The sequence below is a fragment of the Myotis brandtii genome, unplaced genomic scaffold, assembly GCF_000412655.1.
Source record: "Myotis brandtii unplaced genomic scaffold, ASM41265v1 scaffold18, whole genome shotgun sequence".
NCBI lineage: Eukaryota > Metazoa > Chordata > Mammalia > Chiroptera > Vespertilionidae > Myotis > Myotis brandtii.
In genome coordinates this window covers 4012656-4018928 of record NW_005356674.1, presented here as the reverse complement: position 1 = coordinate 4018928, position 6273 = coordinate 4012656, and the positions used below count along the sequence as shown (strand labels likewise).

At 48.2% G+C, this 6273-nt stretch overlaps 1 protein-coding gene across 1 annotated transcript in view; it reads left to right on the top strand.

Moving 5' to 3' along the window:
• Positions 1 to 618: 618 nt before the first annotated feature.
• The window catches only part of EPHB1 (EPH receptor B1), a 362205-nt gene continuing 356550 nt past the window's right edge, over positions 619 to 6273 (top strand). The window contains exon 1 of the mRNA XM_005863544.2: positions 619 to 636. The gene's annotated coding sequence lies outside the window, so the exon portion shown is untranslated. The remainder of the gene's footprint in view (positions 637 to 6273) is intronic.

The following is a 6273-nucleotide window of genomic DNA, read 5'->3' as shown; positions in this document are numbered from 1 at the left end:
CCTCTGTTTTTCTCAAGAACAGCGAAGGTGCTGGCTGCGACCCAGAGCCCCAGCTCGGGGGCCCTTTTCTGTGTATTTGCCAAGGACCTGCCCCTCTTCTGGGCCCCCAGCAGTTAGTAGCTTTTGTGTGAGATTCCCTTCACCTCCTTTCTTTTAATCCCCTGTTCTGTGGGATCAGAACCGCAGTGTCAGGAGAGAGACGCTTGAAGGATTCTTTACTCCAGAAACTGGGCTGGGGCTGGCTGTTTCCTTTCTGAGCTCCGGGCTCACCTCTTCTCTGCTTGGATACCTGTGCACACAGGCTCCTGTCCCAGCGTGTCCCTGCCCCCTCCTCCTTTCCTTGGCCTTTTCTAACCTTGTCTTAGGTCCAGGTTGATGGTGTCTCTCATTCTAGTTTGCCCTCTCTCCCTCCTCCTCCCTTCCCACCCCCCATCTCTCTTTATCAGTTCTATTTCTCCATGGAGCCACAGGCTCAGAGTAAAAAAGAAATCAGTGACTCCACGGAGAGAAATTAATTACTCTATCTCTCTGAAACCTTTTCCTGCTCTTTGCTTGGTTTTCATAAGAACCAAAGCATCAGGTGGGGGCCAGTCTCACCATGGCAGAGAAAGAGGGAGCAGTAGAAGGCGCATGGAGGTAATACTTCGGGGGGAGTGGCCGGGGTGGGGGGGATAAACTGGTTTGTGCATTTCTTCGGCACAGCAGATATTTCTGGAATGCCACTTCCTGCCAGCCGGGCTGGCCAAGGGGGAGGAAAGACAACCGCAGGCCTGCCCTCCAGCGCCCACAGCCATTGCCCGGGCAGGCTGCAGACCTGGGTCCTTGCATGGGCCTCCCAGAGTCAGGGAATAGCTGCTCTGTGTATCCGTGCATCCTCAGGAAGTTTCTACTTTTCCTCAGATTCTTGAAAAGATTGGAGATCTAAGACTGACTTTCAAAACATTTTGATCATGACCTGGAGTAAAAAATACATTATCTTGACCTTGTCACACATCTGTGTGTGGGTGTTTTCTGGGTAAACCTATATCTTAATATCTAATCTATATCTATATCTATATCTATATCTATATCTATATCTATATCTATCTCTATCTCTGAAACAAAAGTTCTCTAAACAGTACTTACCCTTCCTACATGCAAATCAATGTGATGTTTCCTATTTTATTTTTCTTGATTCTGTTATAAGCTATCCTATTCTATTTCATTAAAAATACTGATTACAACCCACAAAGCTGTTTTCATGGCCCAGCAATGAGTCACAACCTGCAGTTTGGAAACTGGCCTAAAGGACAATGTTAAGAATCACTGATCCAGGAACTCTTAGACATCCCTAGTGGGAGTGTAAGTCAGCACATTCGTAAGTCAGCACATTTTGGCAATAGCTACCAAACTTACAAATCCGTATACCCATTGACCCTGACGCTCCATTTCTGGGAATTTATCTCACAGATACACTTGTGCAAAATGATGTTCAGGATAATTCTTTGCTCTATTGCTTATAATAGTAAAAGATTGGAAACAACTCAAATGCTCATCATTTTGGGATTGGAGGCATATCTGATGGAACATCCACACAGTGGAAGAATACTCTGCAGCTTTATTTTTTATTTTTAAAAGGACAGGGAATTCTCAATAACCTGAGCTGGAAAGATTGCCAAGATATATTAAGTCAAGCAAGCAAGATGCAAAACAGGGTGTTTAATATGTTACCTTTTGAATAAAGAAGTGGGTAATTAAACTCTATATTTATACACACTTACTTTGGATTGAACCATATGAAATTGCCATTTTATAGGTCAACATGGTCGAATATTGGCATTTTCACATGGTTCAACATCACATGCACAAAGAAAGGATAAGGTAAGAAACGAAGTTACCTGGAGAAGTCTGGGAGGAGACTTCACTGGGACCTGTTAAAAATAAGGACTCTGAGGTAGTTAATAGGAAAGGAATGGGTCACTCTGAGCAAAGGCAGAACCAAGGGCAGCCCCATGCCCGAGTGGAAGGTGAACAGTGGCCGCCTGCCCCTGTCTTCACATGTGTGTCTAAGTCAAGACCAGCCCCAGACAGTGAACAAGAGGCTGGGACAGAGAGAACCAGCAGCTGGAGAACATCCGTCTCCCTCCTTTATCTTTCCCTCTGTCTAGATATCATGTTTGGATGGTATGGTGGGAACGAGTTAGAAATTGAACTTTTTCAAAGTTTTAAATTTTGAACACAATCACGTGCTAAAGAAAGCATCACCCAAGGAGAGTCGACTGTTGAAGGCTGGACCAGGTGGGGATCTTTACTCCTCAGGCTGCACTGCAGAGGGCCCAGGACTCAGGAGAGCTGCTCACATGCCCACCTTTCATGCCCAGGACATGCTGCCTGCTGCCCAGCCTGATGGTCAAGCTCTGTGAGGTGCCTAAGGTCCTAGGGTCATCTGGGCAGATGTCTTGAGGAGTTGGCTGCTGCTGGGTGGAGGTGGGGGTAGAGCTGAGGATAGAGGTGTGGCCTGGTCTGTTCACTCCAAAGCCCAAGCTCATTTGATTTCAGGTTTCCAGTGCTAATGAGGATCCCTGGGCAGCTGGCAGGGTATTCAGCAAGGTCATCACAGGGCAACATTTACCCAGGCAGTTCATCACCATGGGGAGCTCTATGCTAGTGCTGTAGACTTGGAAATTTGTTTCATCAGCACGTGGAGGACAGATCCATCTCTCCAGGGCAGAACCACACACTCCAGGTTCCCAGACCCTCATATGTGGATGCAGCCCCATGTGTTTCTTACCCTGAGAATAGAACTGCCAAGGGGAGCAGACCCAGGCCCTCTGGCTGGTATACCCTCTCCCTTCGGCACCTCCAAAGGGTCAGAAAACTAGTATCAGAAGGCCTTTGGCAGGCAGGAATCTGAGCTATGCAGGCCAGCCTGGGGCTGTGGAACATGAGTCCTGATGTGTCACTGGTTACCTGGGGCTGATCTCTTCCACTGAGAATGGGAAATGTATGTTTGCCATTTGGGTGGGGGGCAATGCTGGGAGCACCAAGCTTAATTGCTTCTGAGAAATTTCTTTTAATTCTCTGGGTGTGACCAGTCCCCCAGTGGGGCACATTCCTTCATTAACCTTTAATCCAGTTATAGTTGATTCTAGCTGGACAGAGATCTTTTGTCTCCCTCTGAAAACACCATGTGTTGATGTCTTTCCAAGTTACATGTTTATCTAGAGGCCTAGTGCATGAAATTCGTGCATGGATAGGGTCCCTAGCAGCTGCTGGCTGCCAGCTGCTGGCCAGGGCCTCCCTTCCCCAGGTGCAGGCCTGGGGCCTTCCTTTGTTCCGTGCCATTCCCTGGTGGTCAGCGCACGTCATGGCAAGCGATAGAACTGGTCCGTAGAACTCCCGAGGGGACACTTTGCATATTAGGCTTTTATATAAGTAGATTTTGGCAGATGAGGATCTTACTCTCCCTTTCATTTTCTGCCTTTATTTTACCCAACACCCCACTGCTCAGATAACAGAATCAGCACTGGAGAGTGGTCAGTGTAGAGAATCCTGTGATCTCAGTGGGGCTCTGTGAAATTAATCAGGAAGTGCTGGGCAGACCCTATGGAGTGAGCAGGAGCTGGGTGGGGGCCAGGTGGGAAGCTCTGTAGCAGCTCCAGTGAGCAGCCCAAGCCTGGGCTTGGGGAGCAGGTGAAAGGGAAAGAGAGGTGCCAGTGGCCTTGGGAAGGAGGGAACAACAGGCTTCAGAAGCTGACTCGTTGTCAGAGGTAAGAAGATAGACAGGACTCCAGCTTTAAGCCTGGTGATGGGAAGTCCAGGGAAAAGATAATTAGTTCCTGATTGGACATTCAAATTGGACGTGGTGATGGAGATGGAGACTCCCACTCTCCATCTCCCTCAGCTCAAATCCTTTTCCCCGGTAGTTAATCTCAAGCTTAGGACAGAGTTCAATAATTTGGCTTAAACTTCACAGAAACAAAAGATGGGAGTGAGTCACTCACATGAAGGGATGAATGGAGTCATGTAAGAAGCAATACAGAAGAAGTAGGTGATCCGAGACCAGATCATCTTAGGGACTGCTCAATTGGGGAATGTAGTACCATGTCACTTCTCATTGGGAGTGACAAGATGAGGTTGAGTAGAGATCAGGCTGGTCTCCCAGGGCTTTTGAGCATGCGTGTTGGTGTCCCCTTCCCATGGTCTCGGGCACCTACAGTCCATCCAGCTTATAGTGGAAAAAGAGCTGGGCGAATTGGAGGAGAATGGGAACTCGGAGGATGGTAGATAAAGACTTCATTTCTAATCATGGAGTTCAGGGCGATGGGAAGGAGGGTTTCCACTGCAGCCAGGGTAGAAGACTAGGGTTAGAGGAGTCATAGATTGATGAGTTAAGGTTTAATGAAAAGATACCAAATTGTACTTAAGTGCTTATCTTTCTTTGCCGCTTGATCTTAAATTATGTATCAGATTTTAAAATGTGGACATGATTAATGCTGCTTAGGATCTCCAGCTTGGCTGTTTTAACGAGGAGTTATATTTTAACTTAAAAAGCATAACTGAGAGGAGACGCATACCATTTTTCATCAATTAATCACCCGTGTGTGAAACTCAGTTGTTTGGACCCCAAGGCGGCATGCGGAGGTGCCACTGCCCACTGGGTGGTAATTTACCCTCATCACGGGCAGAGTACTTTGGAGAAAATACACTGCCTCCTGAGTGCTGCGGCTGTAATGCACCATGAGGGTTACAAGGAATATGGAGGTTCATACGTTTCACCAAGGAGGGGGATGGATCTAGAGTAAGATGTGTAAGAGGAAGTGCAATGCTGATGCCACCAGAGGGCTAGTCTTAACCTCTAGACACATCACAGAGAAAGTCCGTCTTTGAAGGGAGAAGGTAGCTTGGGGGGCTTGAGAAGTAAAATACAGAGTATGGGCCTGAATTGCACAGTTGAGTTCAGACATTTATTGAACACCTACTATGTGTCAGGTGGCTTAAGCCACCAGGGAATTTACTGACCTTCCTAGTGGACCAGGCAGGTCAAACAGTGCGTGGATCTGGTCTCTCTCCCCCTTGGCGGCTACTCCCTCTGGGTTGATGCCATTCTCAAGTCTCTTGGTGTGATGAGAGCGTGACCTCATCAGGATGGCTATGAGCAGCTCTTGGGACTACAGTCTTTTAGGATGAATTCATTGGGAAATAAAGTCTTTGTTTCTGGACTCCTAAGAAGACCCCCTGGGTAGACTCTGGTTGGGGGGGAAGGTTTGAGCCTGTGCCTGACCCTGAACCACTTGCTGAAGTTGTCCGAGTGCTTGGAGGCCCCTCCGTTCTCGCCATCTGAAATGCATCCTCTATGATGGCCATGTCTGGCCTCTTTTAACGGAGCGAAAACTTTAAGACTCTAAAGCAGTTTGAGTGCAAAACCTGCTAGGTTTTGAGTGATATTTTGTTTCTGATCTTTTAGCTCTGTCTTACCCTGTCCAAAAAGTGAGCAATTTTTTTAAAGCCGCTAGCGTTTGTTGTCAAAGCATTCAACTTAGTGTCATGGAAGCAACAACTCTTTTGCTTTATATTCTTACTTCATTGGTTTATTAATATTTAATTCAATTATCCTATCTAATAATAGACAAACATGGTAATTAACCATACCTCCGCTACGGTTCCCATTGGCTAATCAGCAGGATATGCAAATTAACTGCCAACAAAGATGGCGGCTGGCAGCCAGGCAGCTGAAGGGAACAGGAGGTTTGCTTGCTCCAGTGATGGAGGAAGCCAAGGTTCCCCGCCTGCGCGGCGGCCCAGCTCTGAGCTGCACTCTAAGCAACAATGTTGCAATTATAGAAGCTAAACAAACCCCAGATACCTGCTTTTAGCCAGCCAGCCTCAGAGCTGGAGCCGCAACAAAGTTTCAATTACAGAAGGTAAATAAATCCCAGAATAAAAAGAAAAAAAGGAGAGACTGGGAGCTTCAGTTGCAGGCTTGGCCCACCTGAAAACAGCCCTCAGCCCCTCATCCAGACTGGCCAGGCACCCCAGTGGGGACCCCCACCCTGAAGGGGGTGTGGGCAGGCTGAAAACAGCCCTCAGCCCCTCATCCAGACTGGCCAGGCACCCCAGTGGGGACCCCCACCCTGAAGGGGGTGTGGGCAGGCTGAAAACAGCCCTCAGCCCCTCATCCAGACTGGCCAGGCACCCCAGTGGGGACCCCCACCCTGAAGGGGGTGTGGGCAGGCTGAAAACAGCCCTCAGCCCCTCATCCAGACTGGCCAGGCACCCCAGTGGGGACCCCCA